This window comes from Rhagoletis pomonella, unplaced genomic scaffold, assembly GCF_013731165.1.
Source record: "Rhagoletis pomonella isolate Grant_MI unplaced genomic scaffold, Rhpom_1.0 Rhpom_scaffold_00012, whole genome shotgun sequence".
NCBI lineage: Eukaryota > Metazoa > Arthropoda > Insecta > Diptera > Tephritidae > Rhagoletis > Rhagoletis pomonella.
Genome location: NW_023458566.1, coordinates 1,463,753 through 1,484,637, shown reverse-complemented (window position 1 = coordinate 1,484,637; position 20,885 = coordinate 1,463,753). Strand labels below are relative to the sequence as shown.

The 20,885-nt window shown below is 35.8% G+C and overlaps 1 protein-coding gene across 3 annotated transcripts in view; it reads right to left on the bottom strand.

Moving 5' to 3' along the window:
- The window catches only part of LOC118747662 (L-lactate dehydrogenase), a 39,495-nt gene that overhangs the window by 2,218 nt on the left and 16,392 nt on the right, over positions 1 to 20,885 (bottom strand). The window contains exons 1-2 of one of the 3 annotated variants that reach the window (XM_036481722.1): positions 12,993 to 13,268; positions 12,090 to 12,091 (exon numbers count right to left, since the gene is read on the bottom strand). The exons of 1 other annotated variant lie outside the window; for it this stretch is intronic. The gene's annotated coding sequence lies outside the window, so the exon portion shown is untranslated. Of the gene's footprint in view, positions 1 to 12,089; positions 12,092 to 12,992; positions 13,269 to 20,885 lie in introns of those variants that run through there. One more of the 3 variants, XM_036481721.1, reaches the window with a different exon arrangement.

Sequence of the window (20,885 nt, the reverse complement as noted above, 5' to 3'; positions counted from 1 at the left end):
GGTAAGCCGGGGTGTATCAATTTTGAGTAAATTAGCGTCCTTAAGTTTCAAAATATTGACGTTTAAAGCATTTCTAAAATTTACCGTTATATGAAAAGCCATAATTTTAGTCCGATTTCAATAATTTTCATCGTTTTGCTTTTATGTAACAAGCACAATAAAAATACCGAGTTTGGTACAAATTGGTAGAACGGTTGCCGAGATACATATATGTGATCATAAGTGGGCGGTTTCAAAATTTTATTATAGACGTATTTCCTGGTAAGGAGTTGTTGCAAGCATCAATTTTGAATAAATTGGCTTTAATATTTACTGATTTATCGAAGATTTCGTATTTCTCCAAATTACCGTTATATGAGATGTGGGCGTGGTTATTGTCCGATTTTAAAACTTTTCGGCCATTTGGTATCCTGTACCAAGGCCAACAACTGTGCCAAGTTTGGAAGAAATTGGTGCAGCGGTTACCAAGATATACACATATAACCATAAGTGGGCGTGGCTACGCCCATTTTCCAAAAATTTATAACATTCTTATTTTTCCTCTAAAAATTATTGTAAACATCAATTTTGAGTTAATAATCTTCAGTAGTTACTAAAATATCGCAGTTTTCGTATTTCTGAAAATTACCGTTATATGGGAGGTAGGCGTGGTTATTGTCCGATTTTGCCCATTTTCAATACCATCCGTCCTACGCTCGAAAGAAGTACACGTACCAAGTTTCGTTAAGATACCTTAATTTTTACTCGAGTTATCGTGTGCACAGACGGACAGACGGACGGACGGACGGACAGACAGTCACCGCTTAATCGATTTCTCTTTTCATCCTGATCATTTATGTATACATTTGTCTATATCTATCTCGATTCGTTTTGCCTGTTACAAACAACCGTTATGTGAACAAAGTTATAATACCCTTGTGCACAAGTGCGCTCGGGTATAAAAATAGGGGTACACTTTTTTCGATATAGAACAATCCTAGGGGGTAAAATTCCGACTTTACTCTTTTTGGACCACCCTAATATAAATATGTACATATTTATTTCCGGGTTCTTGGAAATCCAATCTTGGTTTTTCATCCCTACCCGAAGGTAAGTACAAAATTGCTACTCCAATAGGTATATACGCCGCCGGAAGTTCTCTAGATAAAGCCCCAATTCCGTCTAGATCCTGGCTAGATTTCCGTAACTAAAATTTTCTCGAAAGTGCCAAAACAGGCCCTGGCATGAAAATATTGTCCTAGGTAACCAGTTCAGGTGCTAGGTAGATTTCACGTTGGCAGCGCCAGGACAGTATCTTTCATGCTTGAGTACTTGAGTCGTGTGATCTCTTGAATGTCATTCAAATGAAGCCATTGATATAACTAACTACAGTGTTCTTTCTTATTGCGATGTGCTCGAGAAATCACAACAATTCCTCTTTAATATCCTGGTATCCCAGGGCGCATATTAATTTGATTTTTTTTTAAACCTGGGCTATCTCGATCAGAGATGTACGGTATTCAGTAAGGGAACAACAAACAAGAAAAAGGCATGTGCCGCAATCTTAATTTTCCACACACACACACACATCACTGTCACTCATGTGATTGGCGTGGGGGTGCCTTTGTCACATGGCATTTCATGTAGAGTAGCTGTTTCGTACCACGCAGGCACGTGCCATTTATTTTAATTTCGGTATATTCACAGACGGAAAAATAAATATGTATGTATGTATGTATTATATCTGACCTACTCAGTACCAAAGTATGTAGTTTTGTCTTGATATACATATGTATGTATGTATAAGTCATATATATCTTAAAAGTATGCAGATATGTGTGTTTTTGTGTTATAGGTAGAAGTAACCTTCATGAAGGTCAATTCAATTTTTGCATATGCACGCAATTTTGGAAGAATTTGCCAAAAATTTCCAATATAAATACTTGTATTAGTATACATACATACATATAATATAATAGTAAATCATGCCACTAAAAACCAAAATAAAAGGCACTTAAACAATTTTCTTCATTATTATTTAGCTCAACGAAGCGGATGGTCGATGATTAAAAATATGTATGATAAAAATGATTATTCGTTGGTGTGGCCATGATGAGCTCAAACAAGTGTGTACTACTAATTAAGAATAGATGAAAAACATACAGTGACTCGAACAAATTATTGTCCGTGTTTTTCGTTTGGATTGGCAAATGTTTAGTAAAAAGTTGAAATTAATTCAAAAAACTTTAATTATTTTAATGGATTAAGCAGGCAAGTAAAATGAATGCCATCATTTTCTTATTTATAGTTTTTATAAAAATTAATACATATGTATGTATGTATGTATGTACATATGTTCGTATGTGATAAAAACTTTGATGCCCGATTTTCGATGAGCCCAACCAAAGCCACTTTAAATATCTGTATTGGTTATTTGCGAAGGCTTTAAGAAATATAGGTATGTTCGTACAATATCCAGAGGAGTAGTAACCAAATTCCGCCAACTTATTGCGGCTTATGAATTCTCTAATTCTATAAGCTGCGCCAGTATGAGCATCCATGCCGGAAGAAAAGAAAGGTTTTACTCATTTTCAGATTGGTATGGGAAATCGAACTGCATCCTTAGTTTTTAAGTGTTATTAACGCCTTCATACATTTTTTTTGTTGATTTTGCCTCCAAAGGGAAACTTTTCAGGTGTTATACCCTATCTTATGGTTTCTAACTTTTATCTGGTTGTTTTTTTTTTTTTTTTGGAAAATTTTCTTAGGGAAAGTGGTTCAGAATGTCTAATGCCGATTTCGTTTCTACCGAAAAATGGAACCTTTCTTTGCCCTCTACGCAGAAACACTACGAAGAGGGCGATGAGAAGGCAACATTTTTTGTAGAAACGAAATCGCCATAAGGTGTTAATATTTGGAAACATGCCAAACAGCAGAAAATAGGTCTTAGACACCTTTAGGTGGAGAATCCGTGAAGAGTCGTATGATAATTATACAGGCGCACAAACAAAAAATGTTGTGAGCCGAGGGTAGATCCCATTATTTCTAGGTTTTTGGCGACGCTGAAAACAAATATAACCAAAAAAATTATTTCGATTTACCATATTCCCGTTACCACCCCCCTACAACCACCTCGGGGGATGAAAATTTAATTTTCCAGGCAAAGTTAAGATAGATGTGTATTCTTATGTTTTTTGGGCCGCTGAAACCGAAAATAACAAACAAAAAAATTAATAAGACCCTTCCCCCACTTCCTAGAACCCGCTTACGATACCGTAAAGAGGGCTGCATTTTGAATTTCGTACAAAATTAGGATGTACCTCTAAGTATGCAAGTTAACGGCAGACCACACACAGTGGTATAGATAAGAGCAATTGTAAACACAAATTACATAAAGCATATCGCAACAAATTCAATGTAACTTAATATGCCATTTACGTTCTTAATTTCAATTCCAAATTTTATAAAAAATTCCACTTATGTTAACTGCAGACCACACAAGTGTTACTATGACACTTATAAACAAAAATCTCATTCCGAAAATCCATAAATCGAATGGCAATGAATTCAATGTAAGCCAATATGCAATTTCCGTTCTTAATGTAAACTATTAATTTTGCTTCGTTGGTTGATGCAACGCCAAGGCGTCGTTGTGAAATTAGCTTTTATGTAAACAATTCTAGTGAGAGAAATAATAATTAAGACAAAATCTTGAAAATAAATTCAGTCTTGACATTTATCCGTGAGCTACGGTTGAAGCCAGATTCATTTCCGTTCTTTTTTTTTTTAAATACTTTCCTGTCAAAGGAAAGTAGATTTTGCATGTGTTTTTCTATCTAAAAATAATAATCTGGGACAATTCGAGTTAATTGAATTAAGGAAATAAACAAAAGATTCTTTGATTTAGAATTTAGCTAGTTTTCAGCTGCATAATGACCCTTACTGACCTTTTCACTAGTCCTGCTTTCCATTCCCCTACACACTTAAAGCAGCAATCAAAGCTGGATTCTTTTCTTATGGATATGGCAAACTAACTAGCCTATTCTGATTTTTGGCTTACTCAGTGTAATTCCACAAGTAGGGTTTCGAATTTATCTGCCGTTCAAGCGCATTTTTTTTCAGAACAAAATTTGTGTTTAAAGGGCAGATAAATGTTAAAACCTATTTGAGAAAACTGCCCTAAAGCCTTTTCAACGTCTAGCTAAGATAAAGAAAGTTAAGCTATTTGTGTACCTCCGTACCCTTTTCAGCAGGTTTTAGTCTAGGTTAAGACAAAATTAACAATTGTTGATATCTTTTTAGACATAGCCTTTAGCTATGCGTTCCTTAGTGGCAAACTCATCAAGTTCAAGGAATTCAGTAGAGGTTATACAAGAATGTCTGTACATCCCTTTGTCCTGATTCCCGAGCTTCTTCACGTCAGCAGGGTTGGCGGTTTTTTACTAATATCGCAGATGTTTACTTCGGTGCCGGCTATTTAGCCTTCTTCTTGGCTGCTTTTATAATTCAGGCATTAAAAAAAGTTACCTCAATGAAAAGTTCTTCGCATGTACATACATTTATCGCTTTGACTCACAACGATTTGGGCCATAAAAGTTCGATGACTCTCGCAATTGTTAGTTTATACATAGTTACAAATTCACGTGCGTAAATATTTTTAGCTACCTAAATGCTATAAACCGTTGCGGAATGTTTTGATAAGAATATATGTACTTTATTTATTACATCCGCCGAGACTGGAAAGAATTTAAAAATTCAAAATTTCGCCTATATGCACAAATGAAAATGTAGTGAATATTTACGAGTTACTCTTTCTAACGAACATGTGCTGTTTATTTACATACTTTTTTGTAACATATTGCAAGCTGCTTAATCTTATCACTATTATCAGCAGTACTTGAATATTCGATTTTATTAGTAAAATATTTACTATGCCAGAGAGAAAGGTTGTTTTTTTTTTTTGTTCTGATACTGACAGCATTGCCGCTACTAGCTGCAATTTTCAAGTACCTACTTAGAAAACGGGGAAATGCAAAATGCATATGTACATATGTATGTATGTGCGTGTTTTTCAAGCTCATGGCGCATGTAAATATTTGATTTCGTTTTATGTACCTACTATCTACACATACTACAGGTACATACGAAAAAAATCGTTCATCGGGTAATTGGTTAAACAACTGATAACTATCAATTCCATTAGTCACTGCAAAAAAATAACAAAATTTTTAACGCATTTTTAGCGCCAAAACAGCTTTGCAACTTAGCCACTTTGTTGCTGCATCGTCTATTGATAACATTTCATATATCAGTTCACTTTAGTGCGCCTTAATCAGCTTAATTACTTTTAATTGCAAGTTTTAGTTTTAACGGAATTCTTATCGCTAATTGCGATAATGAAATATGCACAGTTAGCTAGTAGCCATTGGCAAGTGCAAATAGAAAATTCACACTTTGAGGAAAAAATACAAAAAAAAAAACTATTATTTTTATTGAAACTTGTCACGTTCACGTTTGGTTCCGTGGTCATCAGAAGGCATATCCTCCATTGCAGTCTTAGATAGCCCCTAACGGAAGCGTTATGTCCGTGAAGAAGTTCTTGCGGCAACATTGATCCGGTTCGATAGTGAATTTGTCCTAATCTATATAGTATAGTTGGCAATTTAAAAATAGGGGAGTATTATTGGTGCACAGTAATCCAATATCCATTGACTCATTTCAGACTAAATAATTTAAATGTCTTACAATTGTATTTGCAGGCATTCACTAAGAATTGTCTCTCTTTATATAATTAGTAAAGATAATAAGTATAGGTAAATAGCCAATACCCGCATGCTTTGTGGAGCGTCAAAACACCTTTTTTGCCAAATAGATTCCATTTACAGGAAAAAAGGTATCCTATAACATGATCAAGGGAATAAGCTGCCTACGCACCAAATTTCAAGCAAATCGGATAGTTAGTCTCGGAGTTTATCCCGATAATATATTTCGATATTATTATGTAGTTATGTACATCCTTATATGATGCATTATTTTTCATATTGGACAACATTTTTTTGAAATAACCTATTTTTTATGAAATCCATCCGACTTAAAAAAGAATATCTCATACATGCCGGTATATATGTATGCGCATACGAAGCCATGAAAACCAAAGTACCCTATCTAAAAAACATTGTGAGACAATATAATTAATTAACGATTTTTATACGACTGGTCTAAGAAATTCTTTGTATGACATTGTGTCTTCCAAGTCATGAGAAAGCTGAAAAGCTGAACAGGATCTGCATACTTATTTATGTAGGTAAGAAGCAACACCTATATAAATACATACGTAGTTACGCATTTAAGGCAGCGCTCCTTTTTAGCAAAAACTTGAACTGCTACTCTGGCTCTCCTGTCCTCATACCCTCATATGCTGTATGTATGTATGTATGTAAATTTGTATATAACTGACTTCGTACACGCGTGTACCCTCATAAACAACTTATTCTCTTACTTATAAGTACCACACTTAAATACATATTCACATATAAAAATTCCTTACTGAGCGAACAAGGAGGCAATGGCCTTCTATCAACAAAAAAAAACTGTGTCCTTCAGCGTGTATTTTCAAAGTCAAAAACAAGCTGAAAACAGGGACGCGTAGCTGAAATCCAAACAGGAAACTGGTGGTATTTTCCGTCATCACAAAAAACATATTCCCAAATACATACATATACATATGCCATATTGGGTTAATCCTAAATTGAATGCAAAAAGATACATACACTGAGCCAAAAGTACAATAGTTATTACAACCAAGTTATTGTTTGATTTTTTCATGGTAAATATACCGATCGTAAGATATGTGATTCAAGTTGAACATTTGAAAGCACATTTGTATGACGACTTTTTTTGCTTTTTATTTTTCTTAGATATGAAGAAGCACCTGTGAAGTACAGACCATGATCAAATGACGAAGGAAATTTATTTAAGTTCATCATTTGATGATGTGGGTTCAAATCCCGTCAGAGACAACGTGTTAAAATGGTAACAAACATTTCTTTTATTATCTCTGCATTATGAAAAAGCATCTGTGAAGTGCAGAACATTTAAACAAAAAATGGGCAACCAAAAATTGGTTTAATGTAAACAAAAGTGTGGTTAATACTACCAAATCATTGTTGAAAATATCAACCATGGCATTGTTAATATTAAACAAAAATAACTTGGATTCCTTTTTAAGTTTTAATTTGGTAATAATAAAAAAGAAATGGTTGATCTTTTTCTCAGTGTAAATATACGTACAAAGCAAAAAATCACAGAACATCTGAAACATGAAAAGTCGACAATAAGTCGATCTGCCTAACCGAGTTATTAGGGTTGTGTACTTCCACCCGGTAGGACACAGATTCCATTACAGGTCCGCCCAACATTAAATTTTTTTTTTTTCCTTGCGAGGCAATGGCGAACCTCGGAAAGTACTTCTGTCATGAAAAGGCTTCTCAAAAAGTTATTTGCATTCTGAAGTCGGCGTAGAACTGTAGGCCCCTCCATTTTTGTAATAACATCAAGACACACACCTCAATACTCGAGTAGAAGCTCGGCCTACACTTAACAAAAATGTGAGAGACTATGCGAGTAAATGTGATTGATTAGTGGCAACTAAAATTAAAAAATTATCTGCTCTTTAAAGTCAAACGTACACTCGTCTCTGAACATATCTTATTTGGCCGGTAAAGGCCGTATGCAGCACACAAGAAAAGCTCAACCTCCATATAAAATGACGTACAAGAAATGGCTAAGAAATTTCCTTGTGTAAAATTTTCTTGAGGCAGTACGCTGTTCTTAAGAAAATTGCTACGCTTTCTACTACGGTTTTCTAAAGATTTTTTTATAGAAAAAGAGCACAAGGCAAACCATATTTGCAACCGAAATATATGCCCGTTCCATTATTTTTTGAGGAAATAGTGAGGCAACAGGCTGTGAAGAATCAGATGTCAAGATTCCTTGGACACACACACGAAATAATTGCAATTTTCTTCTTCACAGTTTTCTTGAGAGCTGCAAACTGGCCTTAAATAATAAGAACGTCCCTAATATAAATAAATTGTGTGGCTTGCCACTGCCAACTGCCACCTACCACCGTCTCTCAAACTTTGCTTTCCCTGCCCTCATCCAAATCAGCTGTTAGCTCTGTACTCTCTTTAATTTTTATTTTTTTTTTTGGTGAGTGTAAACGACAATGTTTGGTCTGCGCATGTCTTCACCGAAAGTGTAAGTGAGTTTGCCGTCCCCTAGACAAAGATAGGCAGGGAGATAAAAGCGGAAAATGCTATAAATGTATGTAAATGCGAGTAGATACATATGTACATACATACATACATATATGTGTAATTTGGCAAGCGTAAATTTTTACAAGAAATGGAAGAATCGCATTTTATATGCTGCATCAGCGCCAAAAGGTGAATGCACTTTGTAGTAAATGCAACAGCGCTAGTGTTTACGTTTCTCTTTTTTTTTTTGGTTTTGGTTTTGTGGTGAAGCTGAACTTGTAAATTAATGCTACCCGCTCAAAGTTCATTGACAGGGAAGATGAAGTTCATGTCTTAAATCAACACGAATTCTCGAAAGTAATTCATATACATACATGGAGGAATTATAGCAGGTGAAGTAATTCGAGTGAGAAGAAAGATTTTGACACTGCCTTATTTGACAATTTGCCTATAAAATCTTACTATTTAGCTGCCTTTACATGAGGAGATTTTTTGACAGGCGATAATCGCATGTAAAAGTTGACTTGCTGTCTACTTTGAAGCAAGCGATTTTTCAATAACTATTTACACGAGCGATTTGTCCAGAGCAATGTTGAATCGCCTGGAAAATCGCCTCATGTAAAGGCAGCTTAAGGCAGCCGAATCGCAGAAAATAAAGCGAGAAATCTGTTTTATTATTTCACCTATTTATTGCGCCATAATTCATATAATAAAGTTTTTTAGATATGAAATAATCAGGCTGTGCGGATAATTTATGGAACGAGTATTGTTGTAATTGTTCTAAAAACTTTTCGGCGGCTTATTTATCTCAGGTGCTTCAGAAAAAGTAGCAGCTTAGATATTTCTTATTCCCTAATTTTTTTTCGCAGCGAGTAGAACTATTTGCCCTACTGGGTTGCTTAATTCTTCGCTGTCGCGGTTGCCTTGACGCTGGTGGGGTATAATCATCTCAGCTGAGGAGAAGATTTGCTACCCTGCCATTGCAAGGATGAGATTAAGGTACCTTTTACTTAAATACAATTGGTGAGTTTGCTATTTCGAGATGGAAATTAGTCATTCGTAAGAGTTTCTGTACTCCTACCGCGATCCTCTCGCGATCTCTTGCCTGGATTTCGTCACCGTTTAATTATCCTCTTCCCTTGTGTTTCCTCTCATTTACCCTCAACAACAATGTTACATGGTATCAGAAATCTCTGTTTATAATATCCGTCTAAATATGCCCCCTTTCTTAGGGGCTGCCATCTACGTAATTTAAACCTTGAATTAGAACCTTCTAGACTAATATTGCTGCTCTAAGTTATGAGTATTTTCGTACAACCATGCCTACAAGTGGTCTAATACTAAAAGAGAAAATATTGAATTATGTACAAAATCATTACGGACATGGGTACACACTTGCAATTCAAATAGGCAAATGGGTCACGGTGTTACCGGCTGAAGTATTCGTAATCTAAACCAAACCTTGCGAAAAGGATAAAGGACCTGTTGTTACTTATATTTTTTGATTCCTTCGAACAGTATAATAAAATCCAAGCAGCACTGTGAAAATTGACACGAAAAAGATTACCAGTGGATAGCCGCGCTTAGCAACGGTATGTGGTCTTAGACAAGCCAAGCTCTTTGGACATCCTTTTGATGAGAAGGATGTGGTTATATTTAATAGAACTATTACCAGATTCTAATAGCTACCATCTGGACATCAAACCTGTCGCATTCGAACGGCTGTGACTGCAAAGTCAGAATGACGACTCTGTCTCGAAAAGGCAGAGATTTCTTTGTGACTAATTTTAAAAATTAATTTTAAAAATTAAAAAGTATCTACAGTAGAACCCATTAAAATAAGGAATTCGCCTACCAAGGCTACTTTAACATATATTAGAGAAGCCAGATATTCTGGATAGTCAAGGCTAAGGACTCTCTTTGGGTATACAAAGGATCTTTGAAATTATTTAACTGACTAATAATCATATCATATCATAAGCTTTTGTTTATAAAATAATCCTTAGAATTAGAGGACAAGTTTCAACCGCTAATTTACAATGCGACACATGAAAAAGTTTCTCATAAATCCATTTGCCGTTCGTAGGCGGCCTAAAACTACATCAAGACGCGCGCCACCGTTGGCGAAATTCGGTCAAATACTTAACAAAAATGTGGGCGCCAATATTTATTTTAGTTTAGAGATTTTTTTATCGCACAGTGGTCGGAGAAGATATTTTTTACGCGAAAAATTAAAAGGGCTGTTACGATTATAATAAAACGTAAGTAACGTAGTATTTTTGTTATGCTACATCCGAATATGCCATACAATTTTTAGTTTAACAGTTGACAGCTGTCAAATCAACTGCTAATTTCTCTAAAATTAAGAAAATATTTTTGAAAAAAAAACTTATTTGGTTTTTAAGCACGTTAGTCAGGAATTTTATGTCAAATAAAAAGTTTGACAGTTGACAGTTTTCAACTTGACTATGAATTTTGCTAAAAATAAGGCAATCTTTATAAAAAACGCCACTGATTAGGTTTTTAGACATGGTTCAGCTGGCAAATAAACTGTTAATTTTTCCAAAAACAAGCAAATATTTTCTAAGATGCTACTGGTAAGGGTTTAGACACGCTAGTCACAAATTTTACTTACTACTATTACTTACTTACTATTTATTAAGGTATTTATAATTTAGCAACAAATTTTTACTATGTCATATTTCATATGAAATCATAATTTTCCATGTTTAAGAAGTAACTCCAAACCAGCAATTAATATTATAATTTGTACTTTCAATACAAAAACTGTTAAGAAAGCTCTCAACTCATAACAGTTAGAACATGCCACGATCGAATTCGTTGAATGAAATGGATTCAACGGCATGCTCAACAGATATTATTATGAAAAATACTAATCAGTTTTGAGTTCGCTTGACATTTCTGAGTAAGAATGGCTGTATTCCGGTTAACTTATCACAATTTTAAAATATGCCTTTTTCGCGTAAAACATTGCCAATCCGAGACCACTGTGGGTCGGCAGAATAAATATATGTATACCTACATATGTATGTAGGTATATTCATATAAACTTACATATTTATGTGTGTATACATATATTTCTATGTATCTCAGACGCATGCACATTTGCAGCTGTGAGCCATACGCAGTGGCCCAAAGGTGACATTGGCCTAGGAAAATTCCTTTGCTGCAGGGAAAAGCTATTCCACAATCATACATACATACACTGCCGGAAAAAATTATTGGCACAGAAACGCATCAATTCAAAGCATCAGTCTCTTTTATTTCTGAACCATAGGAGCTAAAAGTATCAAATTGGCACAACTTCACTAAAAATTGGTATTTCTTCATGGTTGCGCATACTGAAATAAAAGGGACTGAACATTGCATTAATGTATTCAAGAAGAAAATGTTTTACAATGTCTGCAAAATTGTATATTTTTCCAATTATTTTTTATAAAGCCAACAAAAATCAAAAAAAAAATCTAAACTTTTTGCAAAACTCAGGAATTGGCAGAGACTTGCATACACCGTCAGCAAAAAACATTGCCAAAAATCCTCTCGATTTTTTAGCAACATCAAACTTGCACATTATTTTACTAAAATTTAATTATTTGTTTTTGTTATTTATGGCCTTAAAACAATTATATTCAACAATTTTTATTGAGCTTGAGGTCGTCTTTTATGAAAATTTTTTACACATGAAAAAAGTTGAAAAAGCAACAACAGTTTACATGGCGAACTTAACTCAGCGGTTAGACTACTGGTTTTGGACGCTGGGGTCACTGTATCTAATCCCAGTAAAGAAGTCAGATGAGGACATGTGGTGATCTCCGAAGTAGAAGCTATAACTTCTACCAAAAATGTAAATTATGGTTGTTTTTTCCACAAAAAATTTCATAAAAAACGGCCTCAAGGTCAATAAAATTTGTTGAAAAATTTAAATATGTCAAAATTTGTTAAAAAAACTGTTTAGAAAGTTGCAAATTTGCATGGAAATTAATGGAATTTTGCTTAGTTTGCACGAAGTTTAGAAAATTTATTTCTACGTTTTTATTGTAGAATAAAACATTTTTATAAAAGTTAAGCCGTAAAATTAAAATAAAATCTTTTGCAAACTTTTTGAAAAATTCTTTGTGCCAAAACTTTTTTCCAGCAGTGTATATGCACGGCTATATGCAGTAGTACATACATACATACATATGTATTTGTGCGTATGGATTCGTATTAAAAAAAAAAAACTGAAAACTTTGAAATTTTACTTTAATCTTAACAGTAGTCTACCACCCATCATCTAAAACTGCTGGTGACAAAATAAATAAATAATAAGTAAAAAATAAATAATTTTACAACAAATTGTTTAAAAATTAGCACTTAAACAAAAAACCACTATTAAATCATTGAATTTCGCAATAAAGCGGGCTACGTGCATGAAGTCACCACTTTCATAGAAATTGCAAAAAACACTTTTTCTTCAGTGGCGTAATTAAGCCCGCAGCATGTGCAAACTTACACGTATAATATAGTACATACATACATACATACATGTATTTACTTATATACGCTCAAAATGTGAAATAACAAAATCGAAAAAATCAAGATATGTAATTATTCACATTGTGTATCTGCTAGATACTAGTATTAGCAATACAATCCCTAAACAATAAATTCCATTTACAGTTGAGGTCGCACAATAATTTCTATTAAATTTATTTTTATTTTTTTTATTCAATTGAACTTATTATATTTGCTTACTTTTTTGTTTACGCTGACTTTTTTTTCTTTTTTTTTGGTAATTTGCTCAATGAAACTTCTAAAGGAACTAACTAACTTTTAGTCAAAAGCGGCTTTTAAACACTGAAAAAAATACACTTGGCGGGAACTAAAGGCGCGTTAAACGTCTGCTCACGGCGACAGCGTCGGACTGTTTGACTTTGACTGGATTTCGCTCCGATACACAACTACTTGACGACGAGCGCAATATTCTGCTTTTAAAACGCTCTGCTGCTGCCGCCGCACAGTGGTTCAAAAGTGGCACTTGCTGTTCATTATTTTTTAATAAATTTGGTAGTATTTTTTTGTAATGAAAGCTTGAGCTTGAGTTATTTGTTTATATTAAATTATTTAGACGAAAGTGCAAAAAAAGTAGCAATTGTGAAGAACATCGATTTCCCTGTTCCAGTTAATATATCGAGCCCTAACCGCCAAAATAACGGAAGTGAAATTTTTTCAAAATTTTCTTTTTGATGCATAAATACATAGAATCAAAAAAAAACTAAATTAAAAAAAATGTCGTTTACGTTATTTTAGCGGTTAGGGCTCGATATGTTACATAATAAAACTAGTTGAAAACAATTTTGGGGCTACCCGAAAACCGAATAAAAATTAACAAAAAAAAATTAAAATGTTATGAAAAAATGTTCACCAAAATTAAAATTTTTCTTTTAATTTTTTAGAAAAATGTTGGCAATGCATAATTCCAGATCATTAAATTTTAGTATAACCATGTCAAGTTGCAAGTGGCTAAGAGTGTCGATTTTTAATAAAATATATACATATGTTATAAGAATTTAAACCTCACGAAACAAAGAGAACGCTTTTAGTTCCCATTTAGCATGCAGACGTGCACGAAAACTTAGCGGAAAAAAATCATTAAAAATCAAAACGAACTCTTAGCCACTTGCAACATGCACTCAAATGTATACCAAAATTTTTATAAAAACTCAAAAAAAAAAGTTAATTTTGGTGAAATTTTTTTATTTTTTTTTTATAATACTTATGTATATAAAATTTTTCTTGTGATTTTTTTTTACGTTTTGCGAGAAACCTCCCAGTGGGAATTAGGAGCACGTAATAATACCTTATTAGCAACTTACTCTTCACCTGGCAGCCATTACCATTTCCCTGCCGAACGTCCCTTACTTTTACAAAGGCATGGCCGCCTTATGTAAGTAGGAATTTAGAATGTACATTTGGTATCAGACATACTTCTGAGCCGCTTTACAAAGTAAGTTACGTGTAATGCAGAGAAGTCGCTCGGAGTAGTTCGGCGCTTGGAGATAACTTCGGCTGCACGTTACTTTGCAACTGACAACGTAATGTGTCGTTGTAGGTGTTCATTTTGTGCTTTACTAGTAGATGACATTGGCCATGACGACAATTTTGGTACTAAAAACTGAAAGAAAACATGGCTTACCTCGTAAGGTGCTTACCTATTTTCCCAGTGGGCTACATTTGTTTTCAACAAGTTTTCATTATGTAACATTTATTAACTGGAAAGGGAGAATCGATTTTCTTCAAAACTGCTCCTTTTTCTGCACTTTGCTCTAACAAATTTAATATATGTAAACAAATAAAATTTAAAAATGGACTCAATTCATCTCTTGCTAATTTTATAAGCTTTCATATAAAAAAAAAATTATTAATCAAAGCGGTTGAAAATTGAAGGCGCTAGTGAAATATGAACAGTAAATTCCAGTTTTGAACCACTGTACGCTGCCTCCCGTACTGCATTCAATCAATGGCTATGACACGACAGCAGACTATTGGAGTGCGGCTGCTAGCGTTGTTGGTGGTAACGTCGGAGGGGGGCCCAACAATCGCAATGGCCCCACAACACACAACAGCAGCGGCGGCGACGACAACCCAGGCACGCACGCATCGCTGACGAGTAGTGAGTAGAGCTGGCGAAATGCAAGGCAATGTGGTCCAAAAGCTGTGCAGAGGGGCGGAAGTGTGCACAATGTATGACGAAATTTTGGATAAAAGGCATGAAAAGAAACGATGGCAGTCGCGTCACATTGCTTCGCTGCTCTTGGTTGTGGCAGAGTTTGCGTATTGTTTGCTGTTGTTGTTCCTAACTACTAGCTATGTGTGTATGTATGTGCTCGTATTAACCGGCGGCTTTTTCGGTTGGTGTGTCAGCAATGTTTATTTGTAATTGCTGTTACTACTGTTGTTGTTGTTATTTTATGTATGCCGGCATCCATATGCGTCAAGGTGACCTTTGGGGCGAGAAAAACGATGAAAGAGAGAGCGCTTGTATTCGAGAATCAGCTGGCGTTTTTCGTCTGTCTTTTGCCATGGTAGTTGGCTGCCTGTTTATGTTGTTGTTGTTGTTGTTGTTGTTGTTGTTGCTGTTGCCGTCTTTATTGCTTTTTCATTTTCATACATTGCGTATTTTGGAAATGCCGGGAACAAAATTTCGTACCGTATGTGGGGGGTAGCCATGGCAAAGAACAGTAAGAAGTGTTCGTCTAGGTAAAAATGAGTCAGTCGGCATTATATTATGCGCGTTCCTTATCTCCCAGAAATAGTCAGAAAAAGTCCGAAGTAGTCAGATTTAGTCCAAAAAGCGTTCCTTAACTCGGAAATGACAGCAAAAATGAGAGAGCAACAGTCAGTGAGAGCGACTCTCATCAGTCCGAAGTAGTCAGATTTAGTCAGAAGAATTTTTTCTGGCAAAATCCTGAAAAGTGTCAAACTCAACTGAATTTAAATTAACGGAAATTAAAGAATACGCAAAAAGTGAGAATAATCTAAAAAGTAAAACAAATGAATTGAAATTGGAAGGAGGCAAAAGATAATTGATATAGCAAGTGTTTATTGTGCTGGTGCTTGTGTGAATGTGTTTTGTACATACATTTCTGTTGTTATTTGACGTTAGTTTTGTTGTTGCCATTCTTTGGACTAAAAATTTGGTTTTTTGCGTTCCTTTACTTTTCCTGTTACTCTCTTTTAGTGACCGCATTTTGCTTACGCTCTGGCATTTTGACACTTTTCAGATTTTAGTCCAAAAAGATAAGGAATGAACCTATTATTTCAAAAGCTCGGCGGCCGATTGCGATATTAATTATCGACTTTTTAGTTAACGGGTTGGCTAGTTAGCGTTTTTTAGTTAGTTCGACCACCTTTTTTAGCAGAGTGCCCTTGTGTAAAAGAGTTGATAAGGTCATATTCTGTAAAAATATTAGGAATGAAAAGATACCTACAAACATGCATCTCGGTCCGCCGGTCTGTGAACACGATAACTTGAATCAGAGCCGTCGAAAGCCGGGACGGGCGCAGGGAAGATATCAGCGACGGGCCTTTTGAATTAGAATATTTTGTTTAAACTAATATGTATTACCTTCCCACTGCACTGAAATCAGAGATTTCGACTTCGAAATCTTAATTACCCCTTTAAGTGTTTTCATCGCACTTTTTTTGGATTTCGTTGACATTTTATAATTTGTATTTATGTATGTGTGCTTTTGTTTATGTGCAGAATTTTGACATTTCAAGTGAAACAGTCTGTAAGGTTGCACTTTTTAATATCTAAAAGTTTGTTCGTTGAAATCTGATTGAAATTCAAGATATCGAAATCATTAAAATATATGCGATATCCTCCAACTTCAGTGCATAGGGAATGTACTAAAGCGAGCAATATGAGCTGACTGGTGAGTATGTATGTATGTATGTATATTAAGGTGGCGCAAAAATGCGTATGAAAAAGTAAAGTTGGAATTTGTATGCTCTCACCCCCTAGGATTGTTATATACCAAAAAAAATCTAAATCTAATCAACTCAAAACATTTTTAGAGAGTCGCTCAAAGCGCTCAAAGTTTCCCATGTATTTTATATGGGGAAAAAACCACTTTTCCTAGAAAAGGTGAAGAATTCTTGAAAAGCAATATATGTACATAATTCGATCGGAAAACGTTGCTTCTCTTCCAATAACAATACCCAATTATTTAATTAACATTTTTTTATAGTTACTATAATTTATAGGTCGCCAAAACCCCCAGAAAATTTCAGAAAATGCAATGGGGGAAAAATAAAAAAAATCTTTAATATTAAAAATTGGTTAAATAAACAATTGGATATTGTTATTGGAAGTCTACTGAAGATAAACAGAGTTTTCCGAACGAAAAATATTCATTTTAAAGAATTCGATACCATTTCTACGAAAACTTGTTTTTTCTATGCAACATACATGGAAAACTTTGAGTGCTTTGAGCGACCTCTAAATCTCCTAATTAAAAAAAAATCTAAATCTCCTAATTAAAAAAAAAATATATATATATATATATTGTTATTGTAACGGCATAAAAATACCCTTTAGAGTTTTTGCCATCTGCTGGAGCGGCAGTCCTTCACCAGATAGAGTTCTGTGCCGGTTACTGTCGTGGGAATGCCGTACAGCGCTTCCACGAAGCCATTCGGTTACTCGTATGTGGTGTTTGGTACCTTTTATGAGTTCTAGGTTCACGTACATAGGCTGCATTACTCCCATTGTCATGTTTGGATGCATCAGTGAATCAAACTTTGGACCTTTCGCTGATCTTATGCTCTGAGGTTTCCTCCGTCAGCCCACAGAACCTGCAGTCCGCCTCTACAGAAAGCCCCATTTTGTTCAGGTGGTACCTTAACTTGCAGTGTTCTGTCAGGTAGCCTGTAAGAGTTCTAAGACCTTCCCGGCTGAGTTCACGAAGTCTTTCTGAGTTCCTCCTAGAAGAAGTTATGAATTTCTTTGATTGTCTCATTCCCTTTGACTTACGCCAGTGGGCAGAAATCTCCTAAGCAATTATGCAGTGTATCCTCTAGATGTACCACAGAAAGGTTCGGGACCATGCACTCGCGTTTGGGCTCCACGTTTTGCCAGATAGTCAGCCCTTTCGTTGCCTTCAAACCCTTCAAGCCCAGGGAACCACCACAGCTCCAGTCAGAAGAGTTTTACAACTGTCCACAAGCCTTGATGTCGTTCTAAATGAGTCTAACGCTGGATTTACATGAGGCGATTTTCCAGGCGATTCAACATTGCTCTGGAAAAATCGCTCGTGTAAATAGTGATTTAAAAATCGCTTGCTCCAAAGTAGACAGCAAGTCAAATTTTGCATGCGATTATCGCCTGTCAAAAATCGCCTCATGTAAAGGCAGCTTAAGGCTCTAAGTGCTGCCTGACTGTCCGACATTATATTTATTTTGGCCCCATTTGTCCTTCTCCGAAGACATTCTCGAACACAGACTTCGATTGAGAAGACTTCCGCCTGGAATTTGGTTGGGTATGAGCCCATTGATAGACTTTTCTGGAACCTTGGTCCAAGCACGCCTGCCCCAGTACTCCCGTCTTCCATCTTTGATCCATCGGTATACCATACTTGGGACCCTTTGTCAATCATAGACATTATCGCTTTACAGCAGTCCCTTTCAGGAAACCTGACCTTGTAGGGCTTGTCAAAAGATAATTTCGGTAGCATGATATCTGTGAGCTTGATAGCGGGATCATCCAGAAAAGGCTTGAGAACCTCCAATTGACCCCAAAGATATCCACTCTTCATGCTGATTACATTGGGCACCCATTGGGCGGTCCAGCAGGCCTCCTTTTCTATCAGAATAGATAGAGGAGGAATGCCTGTAATTATACCGAGGGCATCCGTTGGACAGGTGCGCATAGCTCCTGTGATGGCCACACATATCAAGCAGTGTAGCTTGCTCAAGGTGGCACCCGCACTTGCTTGCTTCGCTTTTGGCCACCAGGCCAGTGCCGCATATGTAACAACAGGTTTCACGACCGTACTGAAAGACCAATAAGTTAGTTTGGGTGATATTGTAGCCTTGTTGGTAACGTTAAGGAGATGTGAGTTCCAATTGAGCCTTTTGTCCAGAGTTACCCCTAGGTACTTCGCCTCTTCTGAGAACTCAATTTCTGTCCCTGCCAAGGTGGGTTTAGTCAAGTTGGCTTTCCTTCTTTTGGTAAATGGGAAAACGGTGAACTTCTGCGGGTTTATTGACAATCCCTTTAAAGCACTCCAGTCTTCTGTTAATCTGAGCGCAGCTTGCAATCTGGAACAAATTGTGTCCTCATGCCAGCCGACAATGTAGATGACTAGGCCATCTGCATATCCATATGCCTTGAATCCATTTCCAACAACCAGTGTCCAAAGTAGGGTCGATAAGACTCCCCCTTCAGGACAGCCACGGGTGGCAATTACTGCTTGCCTACTGTCTCCTAGCTCCGCTATTATAGTTCTGGATTTTAACATGATTATGATCGAATCCGTTAGAAGGCCAGCTGTATCATAGCTGTCGATATTGTTTCATAAGACGTATTGTCGAAAGCACCTAATATGTCCAGAAATGTACCCAAAGCTTTCTGTTTATACCGCAATGCCTTTTCAATAACTTGAGTTAGGTTATGTATTGCAGTAATAGTAGATTTGCCTGCCTTATGCGAAAGTTTTCCTAATGTCTTTACTAGAAAGGAACTGAGGCTAATTAGCCTATACGCCTTTGGGAGTTGCGCTGAGTTTTTCCCCACTTTGCGTTGAGAAAAGTAGTTGCTTGAGCTGATCTGCTCTTTTGCCAGACTGCCAAGCCACTTGCTCACTTTGGTGAATACCACTTTTATGAAATGCGTTATCTAGACAAGGACAAGAGGGCAAAAGTAACATCAAACACATTTTGCACCGCAATAGTCATGCGTGAAATTAAGTTGTTTAACAGACACCATAATGCCACTTTGGTATAATCCCGGTTAGAGAGATGTGCCAGGAGTAGGGCACTCATAGAGGGCATTCAGAACGGACAAAGCTTGAAGGCTTCATACACGCCTTCCTGACCTGCAATATAACAGTTTTATCAATCTTTAAAAAGCTCAGCACTTTTAGCGTTGAGAATGTTTTGAATCGAAACAAAAGACCACGCTCACTTCTTATATACCACAAAGAATTTCCTTCGTTCGGCCGCAAAACAATGCAATGCGAATTCCAATTTCAAAAAATTTTCAACCAGAATTTTCCTACAAGGATGGTTGATATCACAAATCATTACATGCGCATATTTGTTTGCATAATAAACATTCAGTATTTTAATATACTTACAATAATTGATAAGCAAATATTGTCACAGTTTGGTCGTTTTTATCTTTGTAAAATAACAATCACATTGTTATCAGTTAGTTTACAGCTAACAACGTTTCTAATAAATATACATATGTGTGTATTGCCACTATAAAAATTTTATCATAAGTATGTATGTTACTACATATATATTGATATTTGTCATTTTGATATTTGTACATAGTGCTATCCACTAGAACCTTACTAATGCCAACGAAATAAAATTGTTTCCGTTCTTGATGTTCTTGTTCCTCCTGAGGTCGTCCTGCATGAATTTACGACGCATACACTCAAAGCTGCTCATTAATTTGGGCGCGGTGCTGAGGTTTCTGATTTGCACTGCTAATCGCCAATCTTTGTTAATCGTGTTTTCGTGAGGCCATATTTCATATTCAATGTCGAAAAATTCCAACTGTCTTCAAGGCAATCGAGCCATATTCGCAAAGGAGTTGTACGCGCCAGATGCTGTCATTCAGCCTTACCTTGAGTTTCGCCCCAAATTTTTTCATCCGCCCGTACTAAATACGCGGAAACGAAAAGTGAAAGGTAAACCGGTTTGATCAAAATGAAACTCATGATAAGGCTGATTTTGTATTTTTAATCAAAATTCCATCATACATAAATGGGACCGGTAATAATTTGCAACGCACTCTAACCTACATAATTGTTTGCCATCGATACAATTTTGAATGTGTGAAACCATTTCAATTGTAATATTACCCTTAAAGTTAAGGAAGTAATTTCAAGTACAAAATCTATGGGAAATCAA